The sequence below is a fragment of the Salvelinus sp. IW2-2015 genome, linkage group LG4q.1:29, assembly GCF_002910315.2.
Source record: "Salvelinus sp. IW2-2015 linkage group LG4q.1:29, ASM291031v2, whole genome shotgun sequence".
Taxonomy (NCBI): Eukaryota; Metazoa; Chordata; class Actinopteri; order Salmoniformes; family Salmonidae; genus Salvelinus; species Salvelinus sp. IW2-2015.
In genome coordinates this window covers 50,022,283-50,047,897 of record NC_036842.1, presented here as the reverse complement: position 1 = coordinate 50,047,897, position 25,615 = coordinate 50,022,283, and the positions used below count along the sequence as shown (strand labels likewise).

The window sequence follows — 25,615 nt, the reverse complement described above, 5'->3', positions numbered from 1 at the left end:
GTGTCCGATCTCTAAAACAGACTTCGACCACGGAACGTAACCAGAAGTAGCATACTTTGCATTTATCATATGCCCCAGAAACAACAGTCAATACCGTTCCCGCCACTGATCCTCCGATAAGAAGAGTCGAAATATTGATCTCTCAGTGTCAGAGGAATCACTATGGTCAGTAGCCTAGACAGTGGTCTGTAAAACACACTACTTTCCCAACAAGTCTGCGCAGAAAGGGGAATGAGCGGTCCGTGTTCATGTTGTGAGTGGTTACACAGTTTATGTTGAGCTAGCCGGCACCGGGCCAGAACATTCGGAAGAAGGCCATACCACGGGGGCCGTAAAACAAATCGGGCACTAACTGCCCTTGCCTATAATTAGAGAGGAAGATTGATTGAAAATCGGATTCATGGAAACCCAAGGCTGCCTGTAATTTGAGTTTCCCTGGGCCCTGGTAGCCGCTCTGGTGACCACACTGGAGGCACCAAATTGAGTGGTCGGGAGAGTCTGCTCCAGGCACTCTCAACCAGCCTTCCAAGGCACTCTCAACCAGCCTTCCAAGGCACTCTCAACCAGCCTTCCAAGACACTCTCAACCAGCCTTCCAAGGCACTCTCAACCAGCTTCCAAGGCACTCTCAACCAGCCCTTCCAAGACACTCTCACCAGCCTTCCAAGGCACTCTCAACCAGCCTTCCAAGGCACTCTACCAGCCTTCCAAGGCACTCTCAACCAGCCTTCCAAGCACTCTCAACCAGCCTTCCAAGACCTCTCACCAGCCTTCCAAGACACTCTCAACCAGCCTTCCAAGGCACTCTCAACCAGCCTTCCAAGCACTCTCAACCAGGCCTTCCAAGGCACTCTCAACACAGCCTTCCAAGACACTCTCAACCAGCCTTCCAAGACACTCTCACCCAGCCTTCCAGGCACTCTCAACCAGCCTTCCAAGACACTCTCAACCAGCTTTCCAAGGCACTCTCAACCAGCCTTCCAAGACACTCTCAACAGCCTTCCAAGGCACTCTCAACCAGCCTTCCAAGGCACTCTCAACCAGCCTTCCAAGACACTCTCAACCAGCCTTCAAAGACACTCTCAACCGAGCTTTCCCAAGACACTCTCAACCAGCCTTAAGGCACTCTCAACCAGCCTTCCAAGACACTCTCAACCAGCCTTCCAAGACACTCTCAACCAGCTTTGCCCCCCTCCCTAGTCTCTCATGGAACAGGCCTAACAGCACTGTCAAAACACAACCACACAGGAGAAAGCCTGCCAGTTTCCTGTGACCAAATGTGGTCTTTTAAATGACATGCTGCGTTGTCTGCACTGAAAACCTCAGAGAGACAGAGAAGTGGAAAATGACTAAACGCTAGCATGAGAAAAAAAAATTCATGAAAAAAGAAAGAAGAAAACCAGCAAAAGCCCACAGAGTCGAAAGTGAAAAGCAGCGATGGAGTGTGTGTGTGGGGGGGGGGGGGGGGGGGGGGGGTCTGTTTCTTGTCTCCAAGCAACTCTCTAAGCCCAAGTACAAGCCTCAAACTGAAGAGAGAGAAAGAGAGAGAGGCGAGAAGAAAAAACAACAAAAGACAACCACCGCATTAATAGCCCCACTGAGTAAACCAGGCATGGCTACACTGAACCCTCCCCCTTGTAACCTAGATTCATGGAGGAGGCAGTTTATTCATAATTGCCCGGTGTCTCATTAGAGGACAGAGAACATCTTCAAGAAAAGATACTGCTTGCCAGCATATGGCTGCCAGCTAAAAGTACGCCTCCTCGAACATGCATCCCACAATTACATACAACAGGCCTTTGACCATTTGTTTCTCTCCTTCCCCTTTGAGAGGAATGAAACCAAACTGACATGCTCTCTCAGGCACTCTGCAACTGATGATGAAAGTGACTTAAAACGGGACTGCAGACACAGCACAGAGAGACTGCCATGTTTAAACAGAAACAACATTATCCCACAAAAGACTTGAAGCCCCATTTGTTCAACAACCCACTTCTTTAAAATACCATATAAGGTTTGTATAATTGGCTAGGCCTTTTGTGAGGTAATGATTGAGACTCCCCAGTTGGTGTTTAGCATGCGAGCGTGGGAGAGCTTGCTGCGGGTGAAAGCAGACACACCACAGAAAGTGACAGGTAAAGGGAAGGTGTGAGAGATTTGCGGGCAGAAATGGCTGACGGAGTCGTGCAGTCCAGGGCACTACAGAAACCGTTGTTTTACAGTTCACACACAGAGCCTCCTGTAGTCAACAGCAAGAGCTGCGCCCTGGCTAATTCAATCACACCGCCTCCCACATTGAAAGACAAAAGGGTCAACATCCACTTCAACAGACCCCTTTAACCATTATTGACACGACTCAAAGAGAAGTCTAATGAGAGAGTTGGACATGAATTAAAACTGCCACAGCAAAATAGATTTTAAAAGGCAAACGGTATCACAATAAGTCCGATTCTAAATACCTTGCCATCAAGTATTCTTTCCAATGTGTAGCAAAGTATTACTTCTACAATGCACAAAAGGGCGGCAGGTAGCTTAGCGGTTAGAGCGTTGGGCCTGTAACCGAAAGGTGAAAAATCTGTCGATGTGCTCTTGAGCAAGGCACTTAACCCTAACTTGCTCCAGGGGAGCCATACTACTACGGCTGACCCTAGAAAATTTCACTGTGACAATAAAACATGTTTTTTTTTAAAAAAGAACCAAGTAGCAAGTTCAATGACTAGGAAGAACTGGTATTCTTCAGTGACCCATTTTATGCTGAGGGGGGAGGGTGGGTTCGCCCCCCCCACCAAGGGAGAGGCAGATTGAGGCGGTGCCTTCAGACAGCTCAGAGAATCCAGCCTCCCTCGCGCATCTCCGGGCCCTTAGCAACAGCCTCAGCCAGCTATTCACCTGTTGCTAAGAGGAAAGAGACTACGCCAAGCCCTCACACATCCTAACAACATCAGCGAGGCAGTGAAACCAAAATAGAACCGTTACTGTACCGAACTAAATGAAACACAATCAAATCAAAGTCTCCAGCCTTTTAAATCACGCAGCTCTTGAGAAAGGGAAACTAGGCCAGACAATTTAAAATAAAAAAATCAATAAAGAGGCCAATTTGATATTCGCTATGATTCTACGGTAAACGAAAGCAGCTTTGATTTAAAAGAGAATAATCGTTGGCAAGGCCTTACCTGAAGAGGCCATTCACTGGATTCCTGCTGCCACAGAAGGTGCTTAACAAAAGAGATGCCTTTCTTTACTGCCTGTGGCGATGACAATTCAATTGTAGTTGTGTGTGTGTGTGTGTATGTGTGTGTGTGTGTGTGCGCACACGAAAGAGCGAGACAGGGAGTGTGTGAGAGAGATAGTGGCTGTGAGGAAGCAAGGACTGGTGGTAACCCCGACAACACCTGTACTTTGCAAGCAGCCAATAGCCTGGTCTCAACAATTCAGCAGAGGCCTCGACTGAGTAGGAGGCACTTGACAACAGAGCAGAGGGGGGGAAAGAGAGCATTGTTTAATGTTGAACTACAGAAGGCCTATAGCAAATGGCTGAACAAAAATTACTGTCAATTATAGATCACATGGCCAATTACTGGTTCAACAAAACAGTTGAACGGAGCGGCTTGTTAGTGAGACAACGCTAGCCCTAGACGTTATGCAATTAAACCGTTATTGTCACTGCGGCTAGGAATAGTCATTACGACAGCTCTCGTTTGCTCTAATGCATTCAACTGTATGAAGCTACCTTCGTCAATTTCCTCTACTCTTGGGTGTCTGTGGTTAGGCGGCTAGGCATTTTAGCCTCTTCTCTGTGGGTTGAGGCTGCATGATTGGAGACACAGCCTAGAAGCACACTCGGCTAACACAGACATCAGACAACAATGGGCTCTGTTCAGAGTTGAAAGCCGATGCACGGCGCAGGCTGCCTGATTACGAGTGTGCACTCAGGCAACAACAAAAAACAACAACAACAAAAATGAGGAAATGGAAGCAAACCCTTGATTTAATGCTCTCGGCCCCCCCGGCTAAACGGCGTTGTTGCAGGACTCGAGTTTTCACGAGACATTGTCGACGCCTACATTATGCCCGTTTAAAAAGAACGTGGAAAAGGCGCTGTGTTGTGCAGGGCAGGGGAGTCACCAGCTACTCCGCCGAGCGTACAAAGGCAGTGTCTCTACTTACTGAGAGGCTGTGCTCTTTGGTTTAGCCTGCAGTTTAGGTTACATTTCCCTTTGCTCGCCCTAGTTTCAGCATTGATGGATCGCTGCCAGCTCCGCCTCCGATGCCTCTTTGCTTTTGAGCCCATGCGTGAAAACAGAATCGGAGAAAGGGAGGGAGGACTGAGTACAAGAGAGGCAGAAAGAGAGAGAGAGCGAGTAGACACACTGAGAAGTGTTTGTGTTCCCTGAGAACACAGCCCGGACTACTGGGTGTAATATGACCAGAGACAGCGGGGAGGAAAAGCTTTTCTACAGACGGCATAACAAGCAAAATAGTGTTTCACGGAGAGAGAGTAGAGGGTGAGAGAGAGAGTAGAGGGTGAGAGAGAGGAGAGTGGAGGAGAGAGAGAGAGTGGTAGCAGAGAGAGAAGAGTGGGAGAGAGAGAGAGAGAGAGAGAGAGAGAGAGAGAGAGAGAGAGAGAGAGAGAGAGAGAGAGAGAGAGAGAGAGAGAGAGAGAGTGGGCGAGAGGAGAGAGAGATAGAAGAGGGAGAGAGTGAGAGAGATAGAGAAGAGAGAGAGGGGGGGGGGGAGAGGAGGAGGAGAAGAGGGAGGGAGTAGAGAGGTGGAGAGAGAAAGCCTTCCGGCTTATCAGTATTCAGGGACAGGAGCCTGCATGAAACCAGAAGGTAGCAAAGCAAGCTGAAAAAGACCTTCGATTGCCTGATAACTGAACTAGAGTTTCACGAATGGCTTGACGTCTTCATTCCGTTCACACGGAAGGGCATACAAGGCTTTGTGCACAGCAACTCTGACTACATATGCAGAGAGAAAAAAAAATTGTTGACACCCCTTGTGCCTCCCACTTGCCTGTCTCTTTCCTCTCGAGGAGAGCCAATTGAGCAGTTGCTGCTACCTGAGAGAGTTAGTGCTTGGGGGAACTGGCAGCTGGTGTATTAAGAAAAGGGACACGGTTGACTACAGCAGTACCTTCCTGTCTGAGAACTGTCTGGCTGGCTGGAACCCAGCAGGTTATTGCTCCTCTATTCTCTGGTCGCAACACAAGCCGAGCTGATGACCTCCCTCCCCTCGCCTGCCTGTTGCCCTACCCCTCCCCCTTCAACTCAGACGGTGGCTGGCTGGCTTGGGGCCTCTGCCTGGTATTGTGTGCTGGTGCTAATGGGAGGAGACCACACTCAAAAGGGACCTCCAACGACCCCCCCAAAAGCATGGCCACTTGAAATCTTCACACATCCCGTTCACAAGGGTGTAATTTCACAGTAGTTCCGATCTCCGTACTGTAGTACATCCTTTCCCCCCCACCGAGTAGCAAAATTAACAGAGCACTTACATTTTGAGATGAGCTGGAGATTCTTGATAAAAAAAAAAAAAAAAAAAAAAAAACTCTATGAAAGGGTTGTTAGCTCTGTTGCCGGGGAGTTAATTAAGCCAAAGGAATGCCAGTCACACGCAGTGCGCCTCAGTCAAGCCCCATCCCAAAAACACAACTCCCAGGCTTCCCTTGAACAAATCCAGATGGTAGACGGGTAGACCGAGAAAAACAACATGGCTGCTGCTGGAGCGGTGAAGTAGTAGTAGTAGTAAACAGTTCCGGGACACCAAACTGAGAGGCCAATCTGCTGCTCTCACCCGACCGGTCTCCCCGCGACATGTTTCAACAAAGTCCCATCTGTGCTGTGGAAAATACCGGAAATCCCCTCCCTTCCCTCCCTCTTCCCTCTCTCCCTACTTCCCGCCTCGTCTCCTCCCTACCTCCCTCCCCTCCTGACCTCCGGCCATTCCACCAGAGCGGTATTTATTACAATAATAATCCAACATTCTTGTCAAGGTCACCCACCGGAGAGCTCAGTCAGAGGGGCGGGCCGGGCCTCGGAGCACAAAGATCCAGATAAGCAGTGCAGAGCCTCTGTCGATCTCCCCCCCCCCTCCCCCTCCCCTCTTCTCTCTCTGTCCACTGCTTAGTCATGCCCTTATCTCTGCAGCCCTGAGACAGCCCGCTGAGCCCTCGACAAACAACAGCTCAGCACCTCTTCACCTCCGTCAGGGGAGAACACACGGTAAACAACGCCCCGGCTAGCGAGCCCTGCTGGGATTACTTACCCACACAACAACAGCCACGGCAGTACACAGCGCTGGGCTGGGCCAGAGGGTTTCATACAGATATGATTACCAAACACATCACAGCCAAGGTAACATGCTTTCAGCAGCCAATGTCGAAGTGAAAACCCTACCAGAAGGGGTGGGAACAAAGCGAGAGTGCTGAATCCAGAAATAGAGAAAATATGCAGGCATTTGATTCAAGAACACTCCCAACGTTGACTGTTAGAACTGTACACAAAGTTATAAAAAGATCCAGAAGTAGTTGTGTAACAGACTCTTACCTTGGGGCTCCAGTTCAAAGGACATCTAGCCTAATTAAATACATGTTTCTCTCAATTCTAGAGTACACAATTAGATTTTTAGTGTGGGAGTGAAACTGGGCATGGGAAAAAATTGAGAAGAAAGTAGTGGGGAAGAGAGGGACAAAGAGTTAGAGAAGGGGATAGCAGGGGAGAACGACTGCCCCCTCTTATTAAAGCCACGCAGTTCAAGGCCGACCGCAGTACTGCAGGCATTGGTTGTCAAAAACAGGATCCCCCATTGTAGTGAATGGGAAAATGGCAATCTTCGTGTAAATAAATGACAAATTCTTAGACAATCAATACCTATAATTACTTCTATTACACCAGATGCATGTCCTTGAACCGATTATTTTATAAATCGCACATAGAAAAAATTATAAGGATAATTGAGTTGCTATTCAGCCTGCAGTACCCCGGTCGGCCTTCAGCTGGAGTTACTTAATGAGAGGGGGCAGCACTGAGCTAGCCTGCAACGCCACTTCCTGGTATAGCTCAAACTGCGCATGTTATGTCTCCACGAGACGTCATCTGACTTATTTTGGCTTCAAATGCGCTATTGAGTCTTCACATAGGAATGAATGGTGTCACGTGATCGATGGCTTTGTCCATTCGTATACAGTCATTGGGGGACTGAGAGAGGGGCCCAGAGTGGAGGCGAGACGATGGCCATCATGCTCCACTGCAGTCCCTGCCCAACTGTAAGACCTTACATCACGCTAGCACTGCAATCAGACACACAGCCAGCCATTTATCGGTCTTCTGAAAGGATAACCTTTCCTCTCAGCTCTGCACACCACAAAGCCCCCAAACACACATTTCTTTCCCTCCTCTCCTCTCTCTCGTTTACTCCAGCTACCTTTTGGAGGGTCACCGAAGGGTGTTTGGCTGGCTGGCTGATACCGCTCTTCTCATGTAAAGGGAGATGCCACTATAGTACACAATAAAGTAGACGGGCGACACTCCTCCGACAAGTCCCTTTTATTGCACATTGAGTGCAATGCCATAAAAAGCTGCTTTCTCAAGGTGAGCCCTGTTCACCACTGAGCTCCTTGTGTGAACTGAACCCGTCCAGCCTCTTGTCACTGCTCTCTCCCAGAGATGGAAGAGGAGGAGAGAAGAGAGCAGGGAGGCCCCTGTGGACCCTGGCGACAGGGCAAAAGCGGTTTTAACTGCATGTTCGAATCAAGAGAACGTGCTGCCTCTCTTGCCTGTGCCACCTCCCAGGAGAGCCCCAGATGCCCGCCACCAGGTTATTTATAGACGGCATGGGTTTGTTCAGTCTTCGCCTGCGGTTCCTGTTGTTGCAGAAAGCCCCTGGAGGGAGGGGCTGCCGACAGAGTCAAAAACCTCCCCCACCCCCCTTGTGAGACACCACCTCCCAAACCCCTCCCCACATCACAGTTTCAAACCCGCAAGAGAGATTCTTCTGAAAGGGTAGGCAGGTGGCGGCCATCTTTGAAATGTGTGACACCAAGAGAGCACAGTCAAGAATATAGTTATATGGACTGGCAGTCTGGTACTTAAAAAACTTTTGTGAAATCAATAAAACAAACTAGTGAAATCAGTGAAATCAATAAAACTAATTAGCTTCTGTAGAAACACAAAGGATGTCATATTAACCGAGTATCATATTATCCAAAGTGGCTTCGGTCATTCTTCAGTGTAAGCAGTCTTACCACAGATAAACCGCTCTATGCATTCCAAGACTTAACACAGCCACCACGACAGCATTACGGCACAAAATGTCCACCAGCTCATGAAAACTTGTTCATATACTCACTCATGAGGACGGGGACTGGGGAATGCATAAAGCTGCCGCTAATCATTTATCTACGGTCTCCATTTCCACAGGGAGTGAGTGAGCCCAGGGGCTGTAAGGAGAGCTGCCGGTCCATGCAATGCCAGGGCCAGGGTCAGACGGGGCCACAGGGCCATCTTATTTCAGTGTCTGTCAGGTCGATACCAGCCAGCCAGAGCCGCCGCTCCCCAGCTCCCTTTTAATGACCTGGCGTATCCATGGAGACTACCTGGCTATCAGCAGGGGGTTGTCACTCAACGTTAACCATGGCAATGCGATCCACAGCATGGCTCAGAAGGGGGGAGAGGCTAGTGGGAAATGGGAACACTGGGGCCCAACAGCACAGGGTTGATGCATTAGTTTAGCTGCTCCTCTTGCTCTTTGATATTCCGGCTCTTCCAACGCCTTGTCTACAACAAAAGCCAGGCACAGCCACTAATAAAACACTATACACACCTAGGGACATAATTCTATGAACTTTGTTCATACATAGCCGTGTTAAATAGCTAGCTATGATGAGCTGTTTGGGTGAGCCGGTAAGGACGACAGCGGACTAAATGGGATGTGGTTTAAAATATTGATGCGCCGATATGACATTTTTGGCCGATACCGATATACGATATTTTCCTTGCCCCAAAAAAAACACGCTATCGATAACCGATATTTAACATTTTAGCTGCCTTTTAAGCACTCTAGTACAGATAAATAGTTAACACACACATGGACGCAGCGGTCTAAGGCACTGCATCTCAATGCAAGAGGCGTCACTACAGTCCCTGGTTCGAATCCAGGCTGTATCACATCCGGCCGTGATTGGGAGTCCCATAAGGGGGCGGCGCACAATTGGCCCAGCGTCGTTCGGGGAAGGCCGTCATCGTAAATAAGAATTTGTTCTTAACTGACTTGCCTAGTTAAATAAAGGTTACACACACACACACACGCACACGCACACATTTTTATTTTATTTTGTTGGCATTTACATATGTCCCCATTACCAGTAGGACAATCAAAACCTATTTCTTTCACTTACTTCCTGTGCTGTTTCATTGTTCATTTGTTCAGTCGTTTCATTCTCAACCAGGATTTCATCATACATGTCAAGCAGTGAAGCTCTGTCTGTCCGTGGCCTCTCTTCCTCGTGCGCACTGTCACTTTGTCCGTTTCCGTCTTGTCCAGCCGTGTATGTAACATTTCACGTAAACCCTGTTTCTTGTCTGCATCGAAGTAGCAGTCCTTGTACATAGCATCGAGCATGGTGGCGACACAGTAAAGCGAGAATGCCACCGAATCGCTTGTTCCCAGCCTGTGTTGGTAGTTTTGTCGAGCAGGCATTTCAATGCCATGACAGAGGGTATCACGTCTGCTGCAGGCGCAGTTGATGAGCTTATTTCTCCAGTCAGTTGTTCGAATGGAGCTAGCTAGTGTGTTCATGTTTCCAAGTTGCAAACATGTTCTCAAATGCCATTGAAATGGCAGCAGCGGTATGACAACCAGCACATTCATGAGCATGAAATATGACTTTCTTCAGTACGGAATCCTTGAGGGCTGATATCGCTGGTCCAATTGTCAGTCGTGAAGCTAATAGCAGTGACGCTATTTCTGTGTAACTCCGGTAAGGCAACATCTGAAAAATAGCGCACTTGGTAGTGTGTATTGGTGCTCGACCAGTCAGCGAAAGCCAACATAACCCACGACAGAGAACGGTTGATTGTCAAGGGCAATGGTCCCGTGTGGCTCAGTTGGTAGAGCATGGCGCTTGCAACGCCAGGGTTGTGGGTTCATTCCCCACGGGGGGACCAGGATGAATATGTATGAACTTTCCAATTTGTAAGTCGCTCTGGATAAGAGCGTCAGCTAAATGACTTAAATGTAAATGTAAATGTAATTCCATTATCTTGGCGTTTGAGTTGTCTCGCTGAAATTTTCTTACTCTTTCAAATGACTGCTCGACTTCTTCAAGTGACTGCTCGATCCACACAGCAGACATTGTGGGCTAGGTTAGGAATGCTGTGTTGCACGTGTAACGCAAAATTTTAATGTGGCGTCATTACGTTATATAGGTATGCACGTTAGCTTTGACATCGGTTTTGCACATCGGCGTTAAACTAGACATTGGGCCGATGTCGGCATATTTAGTTAATATCGTCCGATTCCGATATATCGTGCATCCCTAGTTTAAAATGAGAACTGACAAGAATAGGGGCTGAAATGGACAACTCCAGAGCAGAAATGAAAAGACCTTAAGATTCCAGCCAGCCTCTCTCCTCTGCGCTGCTGCTGTAATGGCGATGACAAGTCGACTGCTCATACTCACTATGCAAGTCCCCGCTGCCTATCAGGCTTTAAAGTGTCACTCCAGCTTCCTTTTCACCTAATTTAGCACCTGATTTACTTAACAAAAGGCACATCTCAATAGGAGGCCCAGGTAAGTCATGACATAGCACAAGTAGGGGGGTGTTCTCTATTGCTCCTCCATTGTTACTCAAACAAGGGGGAGGACGATGACATCACGACTTCCTATCAGACCAACCACTTGAATACTCTACTACTTGAATTTCACAGTTGTCTTTTTTTTTTTTTTTTTACCTTTTAGTGTGTGTACTTTAACGTATTTATATTTGGGATATCGCTTTTCAACAGTAAAATAAATACAAAAAATTGCTGGAGGATGTCTAAGGACAGTAGTACTTTCTCTCTCTCCCCCTTGCTCTCACCCCACTGAGTGACAGACAGGTGAGAACAGGGGAGGATGGAGGGATGGAAGGAGCGAGAGAGAGGAGACCTACGGTAACTGTCTGATTAAAACACGAGACGTGACCGAGATACAGTAAGCAGACAGCGGGAGCCGAGGAGCCCCCCCCCTTCCTAAAACCCACAAAGCCTCTCTCCTGAGTGTTCTTCAGCATATGGGGCTCCACAATGAGATGGAGGTGGAGGGAGGGATGGAGGGGGCAGTAGGGGGGAGGGAGATGGAGAGGAATTCTAAACTCTTCCTTCCTTAGGCAAGGAGAGGACTGCCAGAGGCTGAGTGTAGCATCATACTTTGATGACCTCGTTAGTTCAAGCACAAAAACCGGCTAATGTCCAGATACAAATAAACAGTGCAGTGGGGGCAGGGATGTGTGTCTGGCTATGGTGGTCCCTTAGAAAGGCTTGTTGGCCTGGTACGTCTGAACAATAAACTTCACATTGCCTTTAACATTACAGCATAGTTGTACACTGAACATGGCAAAGACATAGGCTAAATGGAACTTACACTAGAATATTTCGAACATATTTTGCCTATTTATTTGACGATCGAGAAGAGAAAAAAACCTGTGCTACGTTCACCATTTAGGGTAGCCAAAACAACTAAGGCCCTTAGGACAGAAGTAGTCTTCGCGTGGTTTGACATGGGAGTGGGCGGGTCACCTTGCATAAAACTGCGGGGCCCACTGTGGTACTCAGCGTAACCCAAGATCCTCAAAAAGCTCAGCGCTCAGTCTTGCTTTTCTTCTCCACTTCCTGTTTTTGATTCATGTTAGCAAATCGAATCCCATCGGGGCTTAGGTTTCCAGCACGCTGCGCTTTCGACACCCAGATTGTTCTAAAATAGTAACTGATACGATTAGCATTCCTGAATTTTTGGGGGGTTGAAATATAATTTAATCTGAGAAATGTAGCTAATTGAAAAAAACGAAATTTGACATTTTAATTGATAGGATTATATTCAAGAAAATATAGTACCCAACATCCAATGTGGACCAAAACTTCCTATGAATTAGTAAGACGTGATGAATCCCCCCAAAAAAGTCTAAGACACCCACGGGCCCCCCCCCCACGCCAATCCCACCCCAACAACCAGTATACAGTATCAGTTCTCTATGTCTGACATAGTATTAAGCTGCGGCTTGGAGTATTGCTTCTTCATACATGCAATGTGATCCCTGTGAATCTGATGGTTATTTTCCCCTGTTCAGAGAAATTTGTCATTGGAGTCGCTTGCATTATTTACCATAAATGAGTGTGAAAGTACCAGGTTTTGACCACTTCATGATATTTTATTCATTTTGCTGGTCTCTTGTGTTTATTCAACAGATCACAAGATTTCCTTTGCAACTTTAGGTAGATTACCAATAGCTTTTGCTCATGATGAAAATACATTGTGTGGTCATCCTCACAATTCAAACCAGTCCTTCATGAAAGCAATTCAGTTTGTCCTTCTCTTACGCTTAATCTGTGTTCAGGAAATGGCCCCTTTCTGTGTGGTTTGTTCCCTACAAAAAAGATCTGGATTAGTTACTGTTAGACCATTCCTGGTGAACAAGCAAACCAAAAGGCTAAAGCAGTTGTAATGGTTTCAATGGTAAAAGTCTCAAACGCACACTAGATAGTGTTTTATAATGGTACATTTATTGGGTTGGGTTTAATGGTAAATCACTAAACACATTAAATAGAGCTGTTTTATAATAATTTTATTGACAAACATAAGACCGTCATGCAATGGTTTATAATATAATTGTATTATGGTTTCCACAACACTTTATTCCCTAGCCCATTTTCCCATCAAGTTTTGGGCTTGTAGGAAAATTATTAATATGAGAATTGCACCATAGGGATAGCCCTCTCAGCGAGCTGCCACTTTATGGACTATTCAGGGAGAGTTGGGTTGAAGCATTAGGTTGCTAAGAGGAGGACAAACTGAATGGCGTTCATGAAGGACTGGCTTGACCACAATAATGAAATAATAATGCAAGCAACTTCAATGCCAAAATTCTCTGAATAGAGGATACTAACTATCACCAGATTCACAGGGAATAAATTACATAAAATGAAGAAGCAATACTCCAAGCCGCAGCTCCATACTACTTGTCAGACATAGAGAACTGATAATGTATACTGGTTGTTGGGGTGTGATCAGCGTATGGTGGCTTTTCACCATTTTATTGGATTCCTCATGTCTCATTGGTAGGAAAATGTTTGATCCAAATCTGATGTTGGGTACTATATTTATTGAACATTAACTGAATCGTATGAATTAAAATGACCAATTTAGATGCAACCAACGTGCTCAATATCTCAGAGATCAACATAAATTGCAACAAAGTAATGCTTCAGGACTGCCAATCTTACCTGTTTCAAACTACAGAAATGATTTCAGAACAAGCAGATGGTGGGTGTCATGGCTTGCTGAAATTACATGGAACGACTAATCACGCTTACCTGAGACCCATTTCTCTGGCGTTTACTGGATAACTTGCTCAGAAGGCTCAAACACACACACACACACACACAGTTACACACACTTGCACCCACCAGCGTAATCAGCGACTGCTCTCTGTGAGAAATGGCCGCCGCCTCCGGAGCTGATGACCTCTGGTATTAGTCACGCTGGGAGCGCAGGCGCGTCGGCTGCAGTGAGTGCGTGGGCTTAAACACTGCTCTTCTGCCCATGCCTTTTCTCTCGCTCGCTCTCTGTCGCTCCCGACACCGCCAATTTCCTCTAATGCTAGTCCTTATGAGGAACAGCGGCAGTCTGTTTATACTGCAGTTAAGCCATTTCACTTTGAGCCAGAGGATCAATTTGCAGGGCGCAGAGACAAAAGGAAATGAGAACCTGCTTTCTCTCTCTGTCTCACTCCCTCCCCCCTCTTTCTTTCTCTTTTCTTTCTCCTCTTTCTGCAGAGAAGGGGCCAGTGAGTGAGCACAAGATTGAGAGAGAGAGGGCGGTCACTTATCCTTGTTCGGGCCTTGTCCAGACAGCCGCCTGCTTTGATGGAGCTCTCCTAAGCCCGGAGTTCAGCAGTGGTCATGGAATGCTCTTCAGCGCTGGTTGTTTTAAAGCCCTGCTGTGCTGTTCACGCCGTCGCTCCACTCACACCGAGTTCCATTTCTGTAGGCCCTGTTAGAAGGCAGCCTCAGCTTCTTCACCATGTGCTAGGCTTCGTGGCGAATGACCTCAACCTCTGCTGCTCTGTTGAACTCATTACTAATCCCAGAGCACACATATTCTAACGCTTTCTCTCACAAACTGCTCGGTTGTTTTTCCTCCCAGTGATGGTGATGACAATGAAGATAGTTATGGCGTCACTCTGACTTTACAGCATAGGGCTGTAAAATTCCGGTAACTTTCCCAACAATTCCCTGGTTTTCTAGAAATTCGGGTTGGAATATTCCAGATGTACTGCTTATTCCCTCCTGATTTCAGGGAACCTTCCAAACAGGATTTCTGGAAAACTAGGGATTTTTGGGAAAGTTACCCAAATTTTGCAACCCTACTCAGGCATTACGCCTGACCACCAAGGTAATGAGAAAACAGTCTGTGATTGAAGGGGTGGGTTTTGACTAGTCCCAAGTTCTTTTTGCCTTGAAACTTCGGCCACTCAAAGTACAGGGAACAAAGACCGAAGAGGAGGGCCAGAGTTCATCGTTTGCAGAAGCCTTTCAGCCTGTTTACTGAAAGGACTAATTGGATGGGCAACTGCCTGGAGGCCTAGCTAGTTCCCCCACCCCACTCTCCACACACTAACACTATACAAATGCAAACACACACACACACACACACACACACACACACACACACACACACACACACACACACACACACACACACACACACACACYAAGCAGCAACTAAGCGGCAGTCGAGCTCGGTGGGCCATTAGCCACCCCTGTGAGGGCGATTCGCAAAAAGGGCGATAAATCTGTCGAAGGGGATCCTAGCGACAGCTGAAACTCTGCACGGAAACAGGCACCGCGCTGCTCCAACCAAGCACTTTTCAAAGGCCTCGGCAAAGAAAGAGGGAAAAAAGGAAAGGCGAGAGGAAGAAAAATAAAGACGACCTCTCTGCCAGTCAGTTCATCCATCCTCTCCTCACTCCCACCGTTCCCCTCCTTTCCTCTCATGGCAGGTAGTGTAGTCGGAGAATGTGAGTCATGGGATGATTTAGGCGCGGAGCCTCAGACAATGTCGGCAAGGATGGCGTGCTGATGTAAGAGCCACTCGTGGCACTTCTCTGTGCCAATGACGAGCCGGGACAAATCAGGCAGGCGGGGGATACAGGCCCTCTCCTTTTGATTAATCACCGGATTTATACCGCCACCGCCGTGCTGGAGAGAAGAGGAGCGGGATAGGGGAAAGAGGGGGGGTGGGGAGTTCAATCCATCAGTAAAGAAAAAAAGCCCAATTCTGAGAAGGGGGGGATGGATGGGGGATAAACAGATGAGCGAGAGAGAGCTCGCCTGGTCAAGTCAGAGTCTTTATTAGGAGAGAGTATCCAGCAGAAGTGGAGATCCTAAAATGGTGGAGATGCCCTATGACGCTTCAGGGAAAATGGAACACACAGCCTATCCTCAAGGGACAGATGGTGAAACATCATTGCTGAAATAATGTTGATACAAATCATGTGTTTGTCAAATTCGGCATCTCAGACATATTTGTAATTAATCCATTATAAAGCAAGATTGAAAAAAAATCCATTGATTTCCCCTTTGCTCCGGTTTAAAGGGATGTGCTACAATGTGCATTGTGTTTGTTAAAACGGCACGATTATACGCGCAAGTGGTCGGCTTGGTGAAATGACCCTGAACTTCTATCAAACGGAAGTGCCGGTCAAGACCTTTACATTGCCGAAGGAACAAAGGAAAAAGGAAGAACAGTAGGCCTACATACAGACACACTCAAAAAACATGTATCCTCTCCCAGGCCTTTGGCTTTCTACTCCAAGTGCAATCCATCAGAGGGATGCAGCTGCCTGCCCTCGCCGATGAAACTGAGGAATGTTAAAAATGAGCAGGAGGTAACCCTGTTATTTTTCCATAACCATCCAAAATACACTCTCCACATATCTGGGAATTGTGTCTTGCTTCAAGGCAGAGAGAAGAAGGTTTAGTAATTTGTGAGTTGACCCCCCCCCTCCTCTTCCTCCCTCTCCCACTCTCTTCCTTGGAATGAGGCCCAGGCTATGCTTCCTAGAATGGCTCTGTGGTCTGAACTGTGGAGGGAAGGAGGCAGGGGGAGGGGTGGGTCTTCCCCAGAAATCCACAACAAGTCATGCTCTGTGCGAGTCAAGAGGGGCTACGCACCAGGAGATAGGAGGGGGCAGAAGGAAAGTGAGGTATACCCTCCTTTCTCTCATCTTTTCTCTCTCTCTCTCTCTGTACCATTTGGCTGGGTTGTAACACTGGGGGAATTAGCCCTTTCTCCCACTTATGCGGGCCCTGATGGTAACCATAGCTACTGCAGCTCAATAGAGGCTCTTCAAGCAAAGGTTTTCGTTGTTTCAACATCCTCCGACTGGAGTCAAGACTATTTTCAAAATTGCTCCAAGAGCCCCGGAAAAAAAGGCAGTCAATTATGAAGCCGCTTACTTTGGCTAATGAACAGGTCATGCTTGGAACTCAAGTAGATTTCCTCCCCCCCCTCACTCCCTCTCTCTCTCCCTTTCCCTCCATCTCGTTTTTCGCTCTCGCTCTCTCCGAGGTCTGTTGAATCACAGCTCGTTTTCCCAAAGCCCCTGATAGAGTGGACTGACGGATGGCTGAATGAACATGTAACGTTTTAAAGGACGGGGAGAAAGCTGCTTCCAGGAAACCCCTGTGAATTCCAGTGTGCTCAGCCTGGGTGCCAGAGGGACACTTCTCCATCCCTCATGATGTCCAACAAGCTCCTCAATCCCCCCCCCCCCCATCCAGACAGCTACAATCCCACATTGTGCCCTCCCTTCCACTCCTCTCGCTGGCTGCCACCAGTCTGGATCATTAGGAATGTTGGCCATCCACCCCCCCCCCCCCCCAAGGACGACAGTGTTCCCTGTGATTTCCCTTCACAGTGAAGTAATCCCCTCTTTGGAAAGAAGTCCTTTTAGGGTGAATTAGAGAGGGCTCTATTCAAAGGGGTGAGTGTCAGGGCGGTGGTGGAGAGGGGGGGAGGGGAACACCAGTCACATGGGCCATGGCTGTCTGTGTGGATTAGCCTGGAAACGAGGAGGAGCCTTTCATCTCCGACCCACCTCGCAGTGTTAAAACACAAGCCGTGTTCCCGGTACTAACGTATGGCTGTGTGTCTTACAGACCGCGGTCCTTCATGAACGCTAATATCGAAGTATTGGCTTGGTTACAGGAAGATAGTGGAAAGCCCCGCTAGCCACTGGTTTCACTTAGCCTCCATTCTGAAGCCGAAGAAAGGAAGAGTCCATTTAAGGGGACTGGTCAGTACCACACTCCAACTCCTTATTCCTGCGTCGCTCGTGACTGGCTATGTTTAATAAATGGGAGAGAGACGACGGACTGTAAAGCGAAGGTCCCTGCTTAGTATTCCTCAAACTGAGCACAGTTGACTTCTGGGAGGGTCAAATATGGCGGAGGGAGAATGTTCTGGAACACGCATTGGACGGCCGAGTTCCGCCTGGGCTGGTGAGGTGAGCCGCGATGTGCAAAAGGGGGGGGGCTTCAAAAGGTTCAAAGGCACTGCAACATATGTGGCAACTTAGGGAAGGGCGTAAGAGGCCATAAAAATGTGCCGCTTGCGGGAGTGAATGCTGCATATTGAACACGCGCCGGCAAACTCTCTCACGCCATTAAGATAGGCCGGTATCAGGCGTAGATGCTGGGATGGGGGCAGTCGGCATAGCGTAAATAAAACACACAATCGCAAAACTGCTACATCATGAAGTGCTTTAGGAAGAGCGTATGGTCGTAGCTTCAAGATGTAGCCTGTGCACTGACAGCAAGGCTATAAAGTGAACCAAGTCAGAGTAGATATGAAGAGAGCAGCTCAGAATACACACAGGCTATTGGCTCCATCTAAGCAGTCCTACGATAAGCGCCACACACCCCGTGACAGTAACATCCAGGATACAGATAAACCCTGACCCATAAACACATTCCACACCTAATGAGGCTCCAGTGAGGCCCTGAGACATGATACGTTTACAACAAGTCGACCTCACTCGGAGGGAGAGGGAGGGAGAGGAGGGAGGCCAGAGAGGGGGGCATTTGGACCAACATCTAATAAATCTACAGTTCCTCTACCACCCTCCTCCCTCGCTCCCCTTTCCTCCCAGTAGCCTTGACCCTCTCCGGCACCTGGATTTGTGCTGACAAAATACTGCAAAATGGACACTGTCGAACAGACCAGCGGAGGAGGAAATAGTTGAACATGGTTCAATAGATTTGCTCGTGTGACTAATTTGGAGTATGCAAAGGACTCACACACACACGCACACACTCCAATGTACTCCGATTTCAATACCTCACCCTCTCACACATGTTCACACCGACACACACACCAAACACACACACTCTAACACACACTTCCATCTGTTGTCAGAAAAGCTCCTTCACATGCCAGAGTGCTTAAGATGACAAGTAGCTTGCTATTTACCACACACACACACTCAACACCGATGGCAAACATATTTGTCCGACTTTATCTGAAAGGAAGATTACGATAGAAAAAGAACACAGAGAGAGGGAGGGCAGTTGTGTTTAAATTAGGGCTGTCAAAGTTACCGCGTTCGGTCTTGGTGGGGCTGTCTCCATTGCGGTGCACTATGCGCACAGCTTTGAGCAACAATTAAGGATACCACATGTACATTTTACAGTTCCAACGCTAATTTCCTGCAATTCTACACATTTTGCCAAGACTTATGCCTTAGTTATAATGCTATTTGAGTGACTCAAACATTATAACAAAATCAAATGGGGGCCACATGCAATGCCATTTTTGGAATTTCAGTTTCTCCCCGACTGCCTAGTTTGTATTTTGGTGATTGTTAGTTCTCAAAGACGATCTTATTAAAAATATATATATAATCTCCATGATCTTTTCTACATACTTTATTTGGTTTTTGTTCGTACAGTCAACCGTCCAATCAGAAATTGGGAGAACAATCAACTTAGCATGCCTGAAGATTTAACAGTACTTGAGTGAATGTGTGTGTGCGTTTAATCACAATCAACTAATGTCATTAACTCGATTCATTTTAAATAGTTTGACAGCCCTAGTTTAAATAAATACATACTGTGTAGAAACAGGGGGAGGTTTAAGCCAAACCACCCAGAGAATATCTTCTGTAACCAGAGAGAGGGGCCTTTAGAAGAAGCAGACCTGATTAGTTCACCAGTCCCCTCTAACTATCCCGCCTGTGTGTACTACACATGGGTTGTGTTCATTAGGGCATGCAACGGAAAACATTTTACAACGTTTCGCTACGAAAAAATGTAATGGGCTTTTCTTATTCAGGAAGTTCAGGAAGTTCTTCCTTGTTTCGGCCTGTTTTCTTCAATTCGGTACCTAATGAACACAAACCCAGGCCTAGGTCTATGTAACGCAGTGCAACAGCAAAGTGCTCTAAGCCCTGAGTCAAATAAAACCCTCAGAGCACGCTGTTATTACACAAACAGACAGGCAGGTCTATGTTATCAGTGCCCTACTGTACTTTGGGTGGAAAATGGTCTCCTCGCCGCAATAGCCTTTACAGTGCCTTCAGAAAGTATTAACGCCCACTGAATTTCTCCACATTTTGTTGTTACAAACCCTGAATTTAAAATTGATTTGTCAATTAAATGTCAATTTCTTTGTCACACAATACCCCATAATGTCAAAGTGATTATTATTATTTATTTATTTTACAATTTAATACAAAATGAAAAGCTGAAATGTCTTATGTTAATAAGTATTCAACCCCTTTGTTATGGCAAGCCTAAATAAGTTCAGGAGTACAAATCTGCTTAACAAGTCACAATAGTTATATGGACTTACTTTGTATGCAATAATAGTGTTTAACATGATCTTTTTATGACATCTCTGCACCCCACACACACAATTATTTGTAAGGTCCCTCACTCTAGCAGTGAATTTCAAACAAAGATTCAACCACAAAGACCAAGGAGGTTTTCCAATGCCTCGCAAAAAGGGCACCAATTGGTAGATGGGAAAAAAAAGTAATAAAAAAAATTAAAGGAGATATTGAATATCCCTTTGAGCATGGTGAAGTTATTAACTACACTTTGGATGGTGTATAAATACACCCAGTCACTACAAAGATAAAGGCGTCCTTCCTTACTCAGTTGCTGGAGAGGAAGGAAACCACTCATGGATTTCACCATGAGGCCGCCAATGGTACCTTTAAAACAGTTAGAGTTTAATGGCTGAGATAGGAGAAAACTGAGGATGGATCAACAACATTGTAGTTACTCCACAATACTAACCTAAATGATAGAGTGAAAAGAAGGAAGCCTGTACAGGACAATAATATTCTAAAACATGCATTCAGTTTGCAACAAGGCACTAAAGTAAAAAACAAACTTTTTGTCCTGAATAAAGTGTTATGTGCATATCCAATACAACACATTCATGAGTACCACTCTCCACACTTTCAAGCATAGTGGTGGCTGCATCATGTTATGGGTATGCTTGTAATCGTTAAGGACTGGGGAGTTTTTCAGGATAAAAAAGAAACGGAATGGAGCTGAGCACAGGCAAAATCCTAGAGGAAAACCTGGTTCAGTCTGCTTTCCACCAGACACTGGGAGATCAATTCACCTTTCAGCAGGACAATAACCTAAAGCACAAGGCCAAATCTATGCTGGAGTTGTGTTTTATTTAATTTTTTATTTAACTAGGCAAGTCAGTTAAGAACAAATTCCTATTTTCAATGACGTCCTAGGAACAGTGGGTTAACTGCCTTGTTCAGGGGAAGACGACAGATTTTTTACCTTGTCAGCTCGGGGATTCGATCTTGTAACCTTTCGGTTACTATTCCAATGCTCTAACCACTAGGCTACTTGCCGCCCCAGTGAATGTTCCCGAGTGGCCGAGTTACAGTTTTGACTTAAATCTGCTTGAAAATCTATGGCAAGACCTGAAAATAGTTGTCAAGCAATGATCAACAACCAATTTGACAAAGCTTCAAGAATTTTGAAAAGAATCATGGGAAAATGTTGCACAATCTAGGTGTGGAAAGCTCTTAGAGACCAACCTAGAAAGAATGATCGCTGCCAAAGTTGCTTCTATAATGTATTGACTCAAGGGTGTGAATACTTATGTAAATTAGATATACGCATTTCATTTTCAATACATTTGCAAAAATGTCAAAGAACACGTTTTCACTTTTCCATAATGGGGTATTGTGTGTACATATGTTTTTTTCCTCTGCTCTTTTGCACACCAGTATCTCTACTTGCACATCTTCCTCTGCACATATATCACTCCAGTGTAAATTGCTAAATTGTAATTACTTCGCCACTATTGGCCTATTTATTGCCTTACCTCCTTACTCCATTTGCACACACAGTATACAGATTTTTCTATTGTGTTATTGACTGTACGTTTGTTTATCGCACGTGTAACTCTGTGTTGTCTTTGTCGCACTGCTTTGCTTTATCTTGGCCAGGTCGCAGTTGTAAATGAGAACTTGTTCTCAACTGGCCTACCTGGTTAAATAAAAGGTAAAAAAAAAAAAAAAAAAAAAAAAAAAAGATGGGCGAAAAAATAATAATATTCAATCCATTTTGAATTCAGGCTGTAACAAAATGTGGAATAAATCAAGGCGGTATGAATACTTTCTGAAGGCACTGTATCTTTAGTTCTTCTGTCCATCCTCCGTGGTTGGTAAGATGAGCTTCGTATTACAATCCGCTTAAACTACTGTGCGATGCAGAGTGACGTTTTAATACTAGTAGTCTAGTATGGTTCCAGTGGATGTACTCATCCTCCTGTTAAATATGCATGGCGATCCCCCGGCGGCCTATGAGCCCTCCTACACACCGTACAGAGTAAATAGCATGTCTAACAGCTACTACCAATGGCAAGATTATTATTATTATTATTTTTTAAAGCAGTACGTTGCTCTCTCGGGCTTGGGATTGTTCTGTGTTTCAGATACGGTGATGTCGTGAGAGGTTAGGAGCAACACATAACCCTCTTGAAGCTCTAATCCGAAAAAGGCACGCACTTTAAAATGTACGGCGGGTGCATTTCTAACGGCTCCGGTATAAAATAGAAATGACTCACTTGTTTTCACTCCCTCACTTGCTCTTCCTCTTGCTTTCTGGGAGGCTGAAATGGGGTCAGGCCGAGCACACCTGGGGAAGGGCCCTTCACAGTGTGGAGTGAAACGAGATTAGGAAGGGAACAACAGTTGGCCTGTCGGCTCTCTCAACATGACAAGAGGGGTTTCTCCTTCCCTCATTCTCTGTTCCTCTGACTCACTCTCCCCCTCTCTGCATTTCTCTACCACCACACGTCTCTATACTTTTTCCACATACATTATTTCCCCCTCCCACCCTCCCTCCCTCCCTCCCTCCCTCCCCCTCCGTCTCGGAGTCTCAGAGGTGCTTTGCAGCTGCAGCGCTCTCCTAATCTCATTAAAAGGCGCCCTTCCCTGTGACACTGACCTCATCAGAGTGGGACCAACTCGGACCACAAAGCCGCCCTGCATGCCTGTTAACCTGTCACCTCTCTGACACGGCCACAAGAGAACCTGCTCCCCCTCCTCATTCCTCCCCACGCAGCAGCTGTCGCGTTCACTCGCGGTCGCAGAGAGCCAGAGTAACAAGAGCACAATTTTCTATCCCACAAACACCACTAAGAAAATTGCCCTTGAGTGATACAAGTAGTTATCACTTTACTCAGGTCTGTACCACTAAGAAAACAATCCTTGACCTGATACAAGTGGCTACATTATCACTTTACATAAGTCTGCAGCACAAACACTACTAAGAAAGGGTCGTGGAGTGATATCAGTAGCTACATTAGGGTTGGGCGATATTACAATAGTGTGGGATATCGAAGATGGACAGCCATCGTCAATGGTGACGACGTCGTGATATGACAGACGATGTATAGCCTATTTAAACTTGACCGGCACCACGCAGTAAAGAGCTGACCGGGCAGCCCACAGCAGAGCCATGCCAAGTGGCCTATTCCTTTGCTATAACCTGCATAATCTATTTAAATAAATATGTTATAAACAATTTACAGAATGCAAGAGAATAAATGTCGACAGGGCTAAGATTTTCCCCAAAGCAGCTCAAAATATCCAGTCAGAAAATATATATTCTTTCTCTCATTGTCAGATGACCTGGGCCATATAGCAGAACACTCCGGTGTCTGCTATTATTTTAAAAGCCTCATTTAGTCTTTCCTCTCCAGTTGATATGAATACGACTTTCGTTTTTAGGCTGGCTTTCTCCTGACGTGATACTTCGTGATCAAACAATGAATTTAACTAACAGGAGTTCTCCGAAAGTTTGAAGATGTTTTTTGAATATCCTAAAAACATGATAGGCCTAAGGTAATAACGAGAGAGGTAGAATAAACAACAGCGAGATAGAAAAATCCAACAAGTACATTTGAACAAACCGTACAGTTGAGCAGAGCTTAGTGTTAAATAAATGATGCATGCATCCCTCCTTGCCATTGCGAACCAAATAGCCAAAAGCCAAACACTACTAATTAAAAAAGCCTATCAAAAGCACTAAGACAAGTTAAAGTTATGGAGAGTATTTCCCAAATAAGCTATTCTAATAAAGTGTTTCATGTCCTAAAGACGCAGCTTTCAAATGGGAACAAGTGTGAACGTCAGAGTCTATAGGCTATTCTCTATCACAGCTTGATTTAGAATGAGAACAAAATACAGGCAACAAGAAGTGAAATTCAAGTGAAATTGATTTTTCCCGATGGAAAAATCGAATGAGAAGTCAAAAGAAAACTTACAGCGGAGCAAAGCTTATGAAGAAAATGATGTGTAGAGTAGGCCTACACGATACCATCGTATATCACAATGCTTAATGGGTACTTAACACGATAAGAGAAAAGTACAATAGGAGAAATTTTGACACCGCCCCCAACCCTAAGCTACATTATCACATTATTTAGGTCTGTACCACAATTACTACTAAGAAAACGGTCCATGAGTAATGAATTAGCTACATTATAATTTACTCAGGTCTGTATCACAAATACTAATGGTGACTAAATATTTTCTCCATTAGTCTTGGAATGAAATATGCTGGGGGGCCGAAAGGCATTCTATTGAACTCCAACAGTACTTGAGTGTTACGACTCTGCTAAATTCTCCCTTTACTTAGATATTCTCCTGTTTCTACGGTCCTAAACAAATGAAGGCCGATTAGACTAAACTCGAGGCAGGTGGAAGATTCTATAGTTACAGTGCCTTCAGAAAGTATTCACACCCCTCAACTTTTCCCCCATTTTGTTGTGTTACAGCCTGAATTTAAAATGTATTACATTTACAATGTTGTGTCACTGATCCACAGACAATAACCCATAATGTCAAAGCGGAATTATGTTTTTAGAAATTTGTACAAATTATTTAAAAAATGAAAAGCTCAAATGTCTTGAGTGAATAAGTATTCAACCCCTTTGTTATGGCAAGCCTAAATAACTTCAGGTAATAAGTTGCATGGACTAACGCCGTGTGCAATAATGGTGTTCAACATAATTTTTTAACCACCTCATCTCTGTACCCCACACATACAATTGTCTGTAAGGTTCCTCAGTCGAGCATGGTGAAGTTATTAACTACACTTTCGATGGTGTTTCAATACACCCAGTCACTACAAAGTCACATGCGTCCTTCCTAAATCAGTTGCTGGAGAGGAAGGAAACCGCTCAGGGATTTCACCATGACTAATGGGGATTTTAAACCAGAGTTAAATGGCTTTGATAAGAGAAAACTGAGGATGGATCAACAACATTTGAGCTACTCCACAATGCTAACCTAAATGACAGAATGAAAAGGCAGCCTATACAGAATATAAATATTCCAAAACATGCATCATGTTTGCAATAAGGCACTAAAGCAATACTGCAAATAAATGAACTGAATACATAGCATTATGTTTGGGGCAAGTCCAACACAACACTCACTGAGTACCACTCTTCATAATTTCAAGCATGGTGGTGGCAGGATCATGTTATGGGTATGCTTGTCATCGGCAAAGACTAGGGAGTTTTTTGGGGGGATAAAAAGAAAATGAAAAAATCCTAGAGGAAAATCTGGTTCACTCTGCTTTCAAACAGACACAGAGACAAATCCACTTTTCAGCAGGACAACAACCTAAAGTGCAAGGCCAATTATACACTGGAGTTACTTACCAAGATGGCATTGCATGTTCCTGAGTGGCCTCGTTACAGTTTTGAGTGAAATCGTCTTGAAAATCTATTGCAAGACTTGAAAATGGCTGTCTAGCAAAAGACCAACAACCAACTTGACAGAGCTTGAAGAATTTTAAAAAGAATAAAC

At 45.7% G+C, this 25,615-nt stretch overlaps 1 protein-coding gene across 3 annotated transcripts in view; it reads right to left on the bottom strand.

Annotated features, from left to right (window-relative positions):
• Positions 1-25,615, bottom strand: part of znf609a (zinc finger protein 609a) — a 176,468-nt gene that overhangs the window by 28,052 nt on the left and 122,801 nt on the right. The window contains exon 1 of one of the 3 annotated variants that reach the window (XM_070442941.1): positions 5,494-5,845. The exons of the other annotated variants lie outside the window; for them this stretch is intronic. The gene's annotated coding sequence lies outside the window, so the exon portion shown is untranslated. Of the gene's footprint in view, positions 1-5,493; positions 5,846-25,615 lie in introns of those variants that run through there. 3 annotated transcript variants of the gene reach the window in all.